Raw genomic sequence first — 12330 nt, 5'->3', positions numbered from 1 at the left:
CTCACTCACCACACCTGCAGATAGCAACTCACTAACCACACCTGCAGATCCCAACTCACTCACCACACCTGCAGATCCCAACTCATTCATCACACCTGCAGATCGCACCTAACTCACCACACCTGCAGATCGCAATTCACTCACCACACCTGCAGATCCCAACTCACTAACCACACCTGCAGATCGCAACTCACTCACCACATCTGCAGATGCCACCTCACTCACCACACCTGCAGATCCCAACTCACTAAACACACCTGCAGATACCAACTCATTCACCACACCTGCAGATACCAACTCACTCACCACACCTGTAGATACCAACTCACTCACCACACCTGCAGATACCAACTCACTCACCACACCTGCAGATCGCAACTCACTCACCACACCTGCAGATCCCAACTCACTCACCACACCTGCAGATCGCAACTCACTAACCACACCTGCAGATCCCAACACATTCATCACACCTGCAGATCGCAACTCACTCACCACACCTGCAGATCGCAACTCACTCACCACACCTGCAGATCGCAACTCACTCACCACACCTGCAGATCGCAACTCACTCACCACACCTGCAGATCGCAACTCACTAACTACACCTGCAGATCGCAACTCACTAACCACACCTGCAGATCCCAACACATTCATCACACCTGCAGATCGCAACTCACTAACCACACCTGCAGATCGCAACTCACTCACCACATCTGCAGATGCCACCTCACTCACCACACCTGCAGATCCCAACTCACTAAACACAACTGCAGATACCAACTCATTCACCACACCTGCAGATACCAACTCACTCACCACACCTGCAGATACCAACTCACTCACCACACCTGCAGATACCAACTCACTCACCACACCTGCAGATCCCAACTCACTAACCGAACCTGCAGATCCCAACTCATTAACCACACCTGCAGATCGCAACTCACTCACCACACCTGCAGATCCCAACTCACTCACCACACCTGCAGATCGCAACTCACTAACCACACCTGCAGATCCCAACACATTCATCACACCTGCAGATCGCAACTCACTCACCACACCTACAGATCGCAACTCACTCACCACACCTGCAGATCGCAACTCACTCACCACACCTGCAGATCGCAACTCACTAACTACACCTGCAGATCCCAACTCACTCACCACACCTGCAGATCCCAACTCATTCATCACACCTGCAGATTGCACCTAACTCACCACACCTGCAGATCGCAACTCACTAACCATACCTGCAGATCCCAACACATTCATCACACCTGCAGATCGCAACTCACTAACCACACCTGCAGATCGCAACTCACTCACCACATCTGCAGATGCCACCTCACTCACCACACCTGCAGATCCCAACTCACTAAACACACCTGCAGATACCAACTCATTCACCACACCTGCAGATACCAACTCACTCACCACACCTGCAGATACCAACTCACTCACCACACCTGCAGATACCAACTCACTCACCACACCTGCAGATCCCAACTCACTAACCAAACCTGCAGATCCCAACTCATTAACCACACCTGCAGATCGCAACTCACTCACCACACCTGCAGATCGCAAATCACTCATCACACCTGCAGATCGCAACTCACTCACCACACCTGCAGATCGCAACTCACTCACCACACCTGCAGATCGCAACTCACTCACCACACCTGCAGATCGCAACTCACTCACCACACCTGCAGATCGCAACTCACTAACTACACCTGCAGATCGCAACTCACTAACCACACCTGCAGATCCCAACACATTCATCACACCTGCAGATCGCAACTCACTAACCACACCTGCAGATCGCAACTCACTCACCACATCTGCAGATGCCACCTCACTCACCACACCTGCAGATCCCAACTCACTAAACACAACTGCAGATACCAACTCATTCACCACACCTGCAGATACCAACTCACTCACCACACCTGCAGATACCAACTCACTCACCACACCTGCAGATACCAACTCACTCACCACACCTGCAGATCCCAACTCACTAACCAAACCTGCAGATCCCAACTCATTAACCACACCTGCAGATCGCAACTCACTCACCACACCTGCAGATCGCAACTCACTCACCACACCTGCAGATCCCAACTCACTCACCACACCTGCAGATCGCAACTCACTCACCACACCTGCAGATCCCAACTCACTCACCACACCTGCAGATCGCAACTCACTAACCACACCTGCAGATCCCAACACATTCATCACACCTGCAGATCGCAACTCACTCACCACACCTACAGATCGCAACTCACTCACCACACCTGCAGATCGCAACTCACTCACCACACCTGCAGATCGCAACTCACTAACTACACCTGCAGATCCCAACTCACTCACCACACCTGCAGATCCCAACTCATTCATCACACCTGCAGATTGCACCTAACTCACCACACCTGCAGATCGCAACTCACTAACCACACCTGCAGATCCCAACACATTCATCACACCTGCAGATCGCAACTCACTAACCACACCTGCAGATCGCAACTCACTCACCACATCTGCAGATGCCACCTCACTCACCACACCTGCAGATCCCAACTCACTAAACACACCTGCAGATACCAACTCATTCACCACACCTGCAGATACCAACTCACTCACCACACCTGCAGATACCAACTCACTCACCACACCTGCAGATACCAACTCACTCACCACACCTGCAGATCCCAACTCACTAACCAAACCTGCAGATCCCAACTCATTAACCACACCTGCAGATCGCAACTCACTCACCACACCTGCAGATCGCAAATCACTCACCACACCTGCAGATCCCAACTCACTCACCACACCTGCAGATCCCAACTCACTCACCACACCTGCAGATCCCAACTCACTAACCACACCTGCAGATCCCAACTCACTCACCACAACCTGCAGATCGCAACTGTTATCTTAACCGGTCATGTGTCCTCCCGGGTTAACCAGAGTACCATGGCCTCACATGGCCTTCCCCTTAGGTCAGCACCCACACACCGGCCCCTCTAGGGCCGGTACTGCACCCACAACATGTTGACATTCAGTGATGTCATTACACATAGACGAACACTACCCATAAACTAACACTACCCATAGACTAACACTACCCATAGACTAACACTGCTCATAGACCAAGGGTCGACAACCTTTGAAAGGAGAAGATACTTTATTTCTTGTCTTTGTCCAAAAGTAGCAAAGCCACTTGTACACAAACACAGAAACAGGTATTCCGCAGACGACAACCACATTCTGACTTAAACAATATAGGTGATGGAATAAACTGTGTTAATTTCGTTTACCCCCCTTAGTTATCCTTTAACAATCCAGCACGACTGCACTTTTTGTCATTACCAAGGCATTCCGTAGTGACTCCATCCCCTGCCATCTTTAATCAATTATCTATACGTCAAATTAGGTTTAAGATTTTTAAAAAATGTAAACGGCTTCCCGCAAAGGGAGCAGCCAAACAGCCCCAAAGGGGTGAAGACAATGAGCCACCGCACGCGGTTCCGGAACGACGAACCCCCTGGTCTAGTAGAAGGAAGATATTGAGCCGGAGTATAAGGTTGCACGAGACGGCTGCAGCGGCGATGGCTTCCTGCAACGGCAACGGCGAAGGGCCACGGTGGCGTTTTGAAGCTGACGAATGATTGTTGCCAGGGTAGGGTGAAAAAGTTTTGCCTGACTGTGAACAGAGACAAGCGCCTTTTTCACGATTACGCATTTATTTGCAATTCAAGAGAATGCGCATCTCAAGCTACACGAATGACCCCCGGTCGATGTTTACGCACTGATCATTGCGATCTCGTCACCAAAAGCCATGAGATCAAAAGGGAGTCATTGGAGGAGGACGCACGCGGCGCGGGCTTTCCAGCGTTGTCTGGCATTGGTTGCCAAAAAAGGCTGAAAGAGAACGAGCGCAGGCTTTGTGACCGACAACGACTGAATGCTGTGCCAACGATGCCACGCGTCCGCTCCAGCCTCTTATTGCGCGCGCTAAAGGCAAAGATCGCCCATATAGCCTTAACAGACTGTTGGGGCAAGTTCTGTTAGCGAGCACCTATGAAGGCCGGCACGACACACGAGGTGGGTGGCCAACACCACGCCCGGCCGCCTTTGTCTCCCTAGTAGTGATGCTCAAACATCACACCAGGTACTCATTTGAGGCTGAGTCGACCTAGGGGGAGGCCCTGACCGGTTCAGATAATCTTCACCGGTTATGCCTGTGAGCGGGAAATCGAACCCGGTCGCCTGGTTCTTAGCGCAGCGCGCTAACCACTACACTGCCGCACTAAACACACACGCGCACAGACAACTGCTGACGTTCACCTGCTGCCGCGTTGCGACTCCCCCCACCCCCACACATAGCAGGAGCCTGCAGCCTCCGCGGCGGTCTGGAAGTGGCACTGTCGGCTCGAAGGTCCGCCCGGCCGTGACCACCACGGCGGCGGCTTGTTAGTTTTTTTGACAGCAGACCCAAAAATATTTGTTCTCCTTCCACTCCTCACGTTCAGTTTGAATTCGCCTCGGCGACCCCATCCGCACTGCCTTGCGAAGCCTTCGCCGTTGCCGTCGAATCGGGCACGTTGCAGATATTGTATTTGCTCGATTGGAAACTAGGACTGAACGATTAATCGAAACGTCGTGATTTTTGTTGTTTTATTTTTTACCTACGTGACTTTACCGAATAGAACCAAAGAGTATGGATCCTTGCAGTCACGAAAGCTTCAAATCTAGAATTGAAACAATGCGTTTAGCAAATCGCAAAGGCTGTTTTATTTTTTATTCTTATAACTTTATTTATTTAACTTATCAATTTTTCTATATTTGATTGTTATATTTCAATTTTTTTTAATAAATATATGTTGTAAGCAATTCATATATTTTAAGTTCTCATCGTTACATTAGAATATATAGAGCAGTTAATATTTTGATATAATGTGGTAATGCTCCATCACATGTTTTAAATCTATTACACAGTGAATATTGAATTGAAGCTTGACTTAAAAAAATTTAATCGCAAATCAAATCGCAATGTCAGAAAAATCGCAATTAGATATTTTTCCCAAATCGTTCAGCCAAGGTAAGTCACACCGATATAGGCGGAGTTTGACTTCTAGATTTGGGGGGGGGGGCAATGGTTCGCTTTGTCCCTCACAGGAATCGCGGGTGCATATAATTAATTACTTATAAATCTTAGGTGCCCCGCAAACTCCACCTACGCTTTTACGGTAGGGGAAGGCAGGGGAGGGCTCTGTCCTCAACGGCATGCTGCGTCAGAAGCACCCCACAAAAACATCGAGACGAGTCACATCGCTGGGACGATTCCGCCTGCAGACCCCCCCCCCCCCCGGCACACACGACGGCGTCTACAGTGTCCCCTGCACGGTCGTAGTAACTCAGGCGCTCGACTGTTGATGCCTGCAGAGCGGGCGAGCGAGTGGCCGAGCGCCAAGTATGGAGCTGCTCACAAACAGCAAGCCAGCAGCGCCTGTTATGGACACGGCGGAGGGGAGCGAATAAGCCACGCGCGCGGCGAAGCCACTCGGCGTGGCGAGGAGAGTCGCTTCCGAGACGGATATAAACACACGCGTGCAGTTTCGTACCCCGCAATTTTGCGGAAACACCAACGAGGCGCTTGACATATGAACCTTATGGCGGGACCCCGGGGTCCCATAAGCCCCCCGGCTCTCGCATGAACTGCGTTGCGATGTCATTTTATGTCTGTTGAAGGCGAACGACACGACAATATATTCCTCTCGACGAGCTCTACACGATGCGCAAATCAAAGTTTTGTTTCTTCTGCGCATTCGTCCTCGCTGCGCTTGGACGACACGACAACAGAATGATCCGCGCCAGGTGGGTCGCGGCGTTTATGTGCGCGGTGGGACCGAGTCGCCAAAAATAATTAATTAAGATTTTGACTTCCGTTTATTCGGGACCTCGGAGTCCCGCCATAAGGTTCATATATGGAGACCATCCCTCCTGGAGTCTGGCGTTGCCCTGACTCTCACCCCCGTTGGCCCATGTGGTGTGCTTGCTCCAGCAGCAGCAAGTCACGTTAGTCACAAAACTTTCCCATTTTTTCCATTAGCCCCCTCCTTCCTGCCCCCTCTGATCATTAATGAAGAACGCCGAGCTACTCCAGAGCATGTGGTGGCGCTGCTGGCAGCGGGGCACAAACAGAAACCGTGGCCAGTGATGTTGAGAAACTGGGATCACAACAGGAGCCCACCGCACAGTGTCACCTGCAGACCTGCTACCTGCAATGACATCAACGATTAGACGAAGTGGTGTGTTTGCGCAGACCAGGAGAGAATCCCCACAAAAGACAAAGATCGCCCGTGTAGCCTTAAAGGAGTCTAGACTAAAGGGGTTTTTTTGGGTTAGAACGCGAAAATGTATCGTTAAAACTTAAGACTGTTGGGACAAGTGTTGCAAGCGAGAACCTTTGAAAGTCTGCACGGCACACCAGGGGGTTGGTGGGTATGTATAAACACCGTACTAGGCACTCATTTAAGGCCAAGTCGACCTAGGGGAGGCCCAGAACTGCTTCGGATAATCGTCACTGGTGTTGGTGGCCGTGAACGGGAATGGAACTTGGATCACGAGGAATCGTAGTGTATCGCTCTAACCGCTACGCTCCTCTCCCTGCAAGGTCGCGAGCGCACACAACGCATTCACCGTCTGGGGAAGGCGGGAGTCGACATTTCAGCCGCCAGAACGGCGGGTGTTAGGAAAGCGGTAGCTTTTTACTTTGTCTAAGACTGACCACTGCTTTATTTTGTGAAAACGAATCATTGTACTTGGCACGATTGTGCGCCTGCGTCGCAGTGTGGTGCAGCGGTAATGCCGCAATGTTATCTTGGCAGCTCCCACTAGCCTGAGACAAATTCAGCCACGACTTATACTAATGTGCAGTAGTTATTTATCCAGACGAGCCACACACTGAGTCTTAGGACAACGTAGCATGAGGGCCCTGCTACATTGGGTTTTATTTTAAGATGTTTTCAGCCAATGTATGATGCGTTGTGTTTATTTTACAAGTAGGGAGAAAACCGGAGCACCCAGAGAAAATCCACGCCTTGCGTGAAGGGGCAACGCTCTATCCCCGTGCAAATGAAACAAACAGTGGCGAATAGTCAACTTGCTGTACTGCATTCTCCTGGCGAGTCAGGGCATGGGGGAAGGACGTTTCGCAACATCTGCGTGTGTGGTGATCCACCAGCCCTCGCTGATTTGAGGGTTGGTGGGCTGACTGAGAAATCGTCCCGAGTTTGTTCTGCGGCAAAGGTGGCGCGCGACCCCTACGACAACTTTTTTTTATTCCTCAAATGTTCTTCAACCAACAACAAAAATCACTCGACATGAGGTTTGACCCCCCCCCTCTACGCTACGCCGACTTAACATCAAAGTAAAAGTTGACGCAGGGCGGCACCGGACGGCCTCGTCCCCAGCCCTGCGGTACCCCCCACCCCCCCCCCCCCGGGGAGAGATGAAAGCGGAGCCATGCGCCATCGCTGACGGGGCCGCAGCCTCCTCCGTGCGTGCCGGATCATTCGCGGTCTCAGCCTTGGGTGGGGGGGGGGGGGAGATTCAGCAGAGTAGGAGGAGGGGAGAGCTCGTGCCACCCGCGGAATACGTTGAGCGGACATTGACAATATTGCAAAACATTTTTTTTATTTTTTAATCAAGGAGATCCACACCGAGTCGTATGACTCTGCAGGGTCTTGCATTGGGATTTTTATTTTAAGATGTGCTTGACCTAATTTATGAGTGTTTATACAAGTGGGAGGAAACCGGAGCACTCGGACAAAACCCACGTGCGCAAGGGGGCAACGCTGTATCCCTCTACAGATGGAAACAGATGGCGATTAGTCCGCACTTTGCTGTACTGCCTTTTCCTGGCGAGCCATAGAATATATGTACCATATCTATGTCGAACTTCGTTCGCACCATACGTAGCCAAGCGTACTAATCGGAGTGTGCGGGGAAAGGAAGAGGGTGGGGTGCCACCCGCTCCCACCAAGCAGGGCCCAGATAAAAGGGACATTAACGTGCGTGCTTAACTCTGTGGGCATTGCATGCTTAATGTCAAACTCCAGTTGATCATCGATTGTCCACCACCGCGCGATTATCCGGCAGCTTCCGACATTAACTCCAGCGGTCCCGGACCGATTCGGCGAAACCGGCAAAACCGTTCCGAAGGCTGTAACCAGTCCAGCGATCGTCAAACACACATCGTGGTTGTGTTGAAACAAGAGCAGAGTACGTACGGTACATCACCCCATGCAGAGTCTTCGAGATTGGAGTGGTAAGTACGCTACAGTAAATACGGTAACTCTTTGCAGCAGGATATTTATTTTTGTCTATTTGTATGTTGACGTTTGCCAATTTCGTAGAGTAAACCGAATTTAATACACTCAAATTGTTCCTTGTACTGTTGCTTATTCAGCTTGTACAGTCGTGATGGCCACGGGAAGGGAGTTTCACAACACGTTGTGATTCTTTTCCTTTGATCCACCAACCCTCACCCGTTGGATGTTGTTGCACGTGGCTCGAACATGAATGTTGGCCTTCCTCTCACGTGTGAGAGGGTGGATGACAAGGGCTGGTCCATGGATCTGTGGGGGCCGACGTCCTCTTCCCCGCTCCCTGTGAGCCTTCGGGGCGCGACGTCCACCCCCTCCGCTCCCCCGTCCTCCTCTTCGGCCGCCTCTCGCCGGACCCCCGCCGATCGTGTGATCCCGCCCCCCGCCAGCGCCCTCTCTGAGGGACATCGTTACTCGGCTGGCTCACTACCCCCACGCACACGTACCCCAACACACAAAAACGAACACGGAGGCGTGCACGCGCGCGCCCCTGCAGGCGCGTGCACCTCCGGGGGTTAAACCCTAATCCGCTTGCACACAAAGGATAATGCTAAAGGACTGTATGAATATGCATGCCCCACCCCCCCAGTGGTTAAACCCTAATCCGCCGTGTAAACAAAGGCTAATGCTAAAGGACAGTATGAATATGCATGCCCCACCCCTCTCAGTGGTTAAACCTTAATCCGCCGTGTAAACAAAGGATAATGCTAAAGGCCTGTATGAATATGCATGCCCCACCCCCCCAGTGGTTAAACCCTAATCCGCCGTGTAAACAAAGGATAAATGCTAAAGGAAAAGGAGCGGCGGCGGGTGAACGCCTCACCGTGAATGCTATTTTTATTTTACACGCTTTTATTTAACTCAATCTGTCTGTTGTCGTATCCTCAAATCTTGTAACTCAATTTTAACCCACTTCCCAATGTGGTATCGACTGCAAACTTGGTATACTTATGTCATACTGATGACAATACTATAATCTGTCATAACATATTTTTTTAAACATTATTTTTTATGTTATATTTCGGCTTGGGTTTAATTGTCCACGGTCAACTGACGTTGGCTGTAATTGTCCACGGTCCCTTACGTTGTGGCAAGCTTAGGGGCCACTTCCTGGAGTCGTGGAGTTCTTCCATTACTAATACGGTACAATGAAAGCGTGTTTTAAAAAAAGTTTTTTTTATATTACTTATTACTGTGTAAACATGCTGTGTAAACGCGCAGTGTAAACACGCGCGGGTGTATCGCACCTCGCCTCCGCCCCACTCACGCGGCACTGCAGGCTCGCGTTTTCCACACACACGCGCATAACACGCGCAACCAACGGCGGCCGTATATCACACTACACCAATATTCTGAACTAAAGTTAATTAATGGCGCCAATACGCACAGCCTGGAGGAGGAATATTTCGCGAGGAGAGCCTAGCGTAACTCACCCTATGAACAAAGTCACTCAAGCGTTCTACCAAGTACCTTGTAGCTGTACTCCCGGCGTCGCACGGACAGTGAGAGTCGGAGGGAGAGGGATGAGCGAAAACCTCACCTATCACTGCCTCGTAGCAGCACTCGCTGGCATCACACGGATGCTGCACGATAGCAGGGAGTCGGTCTGGACGGCCCGGAGGTTGTAGACAACTGACCCAATCTTCCCGGGGCTCCGACCTCGATACTCTAAACTTCGAAGGCCCGGGGGGTGGGGGGGCGTCACGTCACGCAGCCAATCACGCGCCTACCTTTCGATTTACAACTGATGCCCTGCCCTCACCTGGAGCGTCCGTTACGCCTACACCCATCGTTTTCTTAGTTCGTGCCTTCGGTTTTTTTGCTCTTTTCGCTCCTTACCCATTGTTCTCCTGTGCCCAGTAGTTTCAGCCTTCGGTTTTGCTCTTCACACCTAATATTCCACCCTCCGTCCTCCCCCCAATGTTGTGAGTGACTCATTGCGGTTGGCCCAGGGAACCTTTTCTTTTTGCGCCCATACAATTTTAAGCAAATTTAGGGGCACCGCAATGGAACCTGTCCTGTGGGGGTCGGCCAATCTCCTGGCACCGGGAAACCGTGGGACTCTCCCCCTAGGGGCCCTTCGGATTAAAACCCGATGTGCCAGGCAACCCCCCACCAGGACACTACGTGGGTGTGCTGTGTGCGGGTGTGTGTTTAGTGCGGGGGGCGGGAGGGAGTCGCGGCGCTTACGGAGTTGCTCTGCGGTCGTGGCACCACAGATCACATGAAACACTCCAAGATCGGCCGAACCTCGTGGCTAATACGGTGAATAATAGGATGGATAATACGTGGATAACACGTGGATAACACGTGGATAACACGTGGATAACACGATGGATAAACACGATGGATAAACACAATGGATAACACGTGGATAAAACGATGGATAACACGATGGATAATACGATGGGTAAAACGATGGATAACACGTGGAAAATACGATGGATAACATGATGGATAAGACGTGGATAACACAATGGATAACACGTGGATAAAACGATGGATAACACGTGGATAACACGATGGATAACACGATGGATAACACGTGGATAAAACGATGGATAACACATGGATAACACGATGGATAACACGTGGATAATACGTGGATAAACACGAGTTGCGAGTAAAAGGAGGCATTTCCACCGTTTACGACGAGTACAGCCTGCGCATAGCTGCAATTCTGTACTATATTTTAAAAAAACAGTTGCCCTTTTTATATGTTCACTCCTCTGCGCATCCAGAGTCAGTCATCAGAGCATTGAGCCCCGTGCCGTAGAGGTCTAGTTGTTTTACTCGAGCTGTAATCCTGTATAGCCGTTAATGGATTGATTGAGAGCCATGGTGCACATGTTAAAATCAACATTCGCACCGCTCCAAAAGCCTCGGGATCCAAATTCCTCCCCCATCCCAACTCTGCCCAACTCTCCCCACTTCCCCCTTCGGGGCCCCTACCCCCCACCCACTCCTCATCCTGCTCTGACCAGACGCTCCACTTACAGCCTCTCCGCCCCGCAGCTTCACATAAGAAAGGGGTGCATGCTCACGTACAGCGGTGACAGCTCACTCCACCATCACACATACACAGCGCACGGGCACAGCAGCAGCAGCATCACCATCACACACAGAGCGTACGGGTACAGCAGCAGCATCACCATCACACACACACAGAGCGCACGGGTACAGCAGCAGCATCACCATCACACACATACAGAGCGCACGGGTACAGCAGCAGCATCACCATCACACACACACAGAGCGCACGAGCACAGCAGCAGCATCACCATCACACACACAGAGTGCACGGGTACAGCAGCAGCATCACCATCACACACACAGAGTGCACGGGTACAGCAGCAGCATCACCATCACACACACACAGAGCGCACGGGTACAGCAGCAGCATCACCATCACACACACACAGAGTGCACGAGCACAGCAGCAGCAGCATCACCATCACACACAGAACGCACGGGCACAGCTGCAGCATCACCATCGCACGCACATAAAGCGCACCGCATCGCCATCCACGCACGCAGTGCACATTAAATTACATAAACACTCACAAAACACAACTCTACAGCACTCTACGGATAACACGACACGAACCAAAGACACACACACGCCGCGCCTAAAGCGCAGTGGAACCTCGAAGGTGAATTCGTGACCCCTGGAGCTGCATTCCCGACCCCTCCTCGCCTGTGCGTCTACCGCGGAGCGGGGCAGGATGTGCGCCGCTCCCATGGTCGGGACCACACTAGCGCTGCCGACCGCCGGGCCGAGCGTGTGCCTCTGACCCCTTGGACCTGCGCCCCCTGAGCCCTCTTTACCCATGAAGCGCCATGGCTAGGGGGGGGGGTTCTCTCCCGAGGCTCGTCTTGTTCGAGTGGCTAGAGATTGAATCGCCATAACCTGTCTTCGGGT

At 51.5% G+C, this 12330-nt stretch overlaps 1 long non-coding RNA gene across 1 annotated transcript; it reads right to left on the bottom strand.

The window, feature by feature from the left end:
• Positions 1–3183: 3183 nt before the first annotated feature.
• On the bottom strand, positions 3184–11193 carry LOC142930566 (uncharacterized). Its single transcript, XR_012946530.1, has 2 exons — positions 8571–11193; positions 3184–7608 (listed from the first exon to the last, which is right to left on the bottom strand). It is a non-coding gene; the product is annotated as an uncharacterized LOC142930566 (long non-coding RNA).
• Positions 11194–12330: the final 1137 nt, after the last annotated feature.

The sequence above is a fragment of the Petromyzon marinus genome, chromosome 42 (assembly GCF_048934315.1).
Source record: "Petromyzon marinus isolate PM22_M1 ecotype Great Lakes invasive population chromosome 42, UKy_Petmar_22M1.pri1.0, whole genome shotgun sequence".
NCBI lineage: Eukaryota > Metazoa > Chordata > Hyperoartia > Petromyzontiformes > Petromyzontidae > Petromyzon > Petromyzon marinus.
This window is presented reverse-complemented; position numbering and strand designations above follow the sequence as displayed.